This window comes from Tachyglossus aculeatus, chromosome 9 (assembly GCF_015852505.1).
Source record: "Tachyglossus aculeatus isolate mTacAcu1 chromosome 9, mTacAcu1.pri, whole genome shotgun sequence".
In the NCBI taxonomy this organism is placed as follows: Eukaryota; Metazoa; Chordata; class Mammalia; order Monotremata; family Tachyglossidae; genus Tachyglossus; species Tachyglossus aculeatus.
Window position 1 is genome coordinate 33,146,299 of NC_052074.1, and position 354 is coordinate 33,146,652.

General features: G+C 52.5%; 1 non-coding gene across 1 annotated transcript; it reads right to left on the reverse strand.

Moving 5' to 3' along the window:
- Positions 1-216: 216 nt before the first annotated feature.
- LOC119932734 lies at positions 217-354 on the reverse strand. The gene has a single exon (XR_005452473.1). It is a non-coding gene; the product is annotated as a small nucleolar RNA SNORA7 (small nucleolar RNA).

The following is a 354-nucleotide window of genomic DNA, read 5'->3' on the forward strand; positions in this document are numbered from 1 at the left end:
CATCTTGTCTTATGCTCTGGAGTCGTCTTTGACCCATAGCGACTCCATGAGCACATCTCTCCCGGAATGCCCCGCCTCCATCTGCAATCGTTCTGGTAGCGGAACCATTAGAGTTTTCTTGGTAAAAATCCAGAAGTGGCTTACCACTGCCTTATTGCGCGCAGTAAATCGGAGTCTCCACCCTCGACTCCTGCTGCCCAGCACGAGTGAGTTTTGACTTGTAGCAGATTGCCTTCCCCTCGCAAATCACTGCCCAAGCTAGGAATGGAATGGATATGCCTCTGCTTGGCTCTCCCTCCCATAGCCGAGACCGATAGAGTACTGGAAACTCTCCAGGTGTGGTCCTGAGAGGAG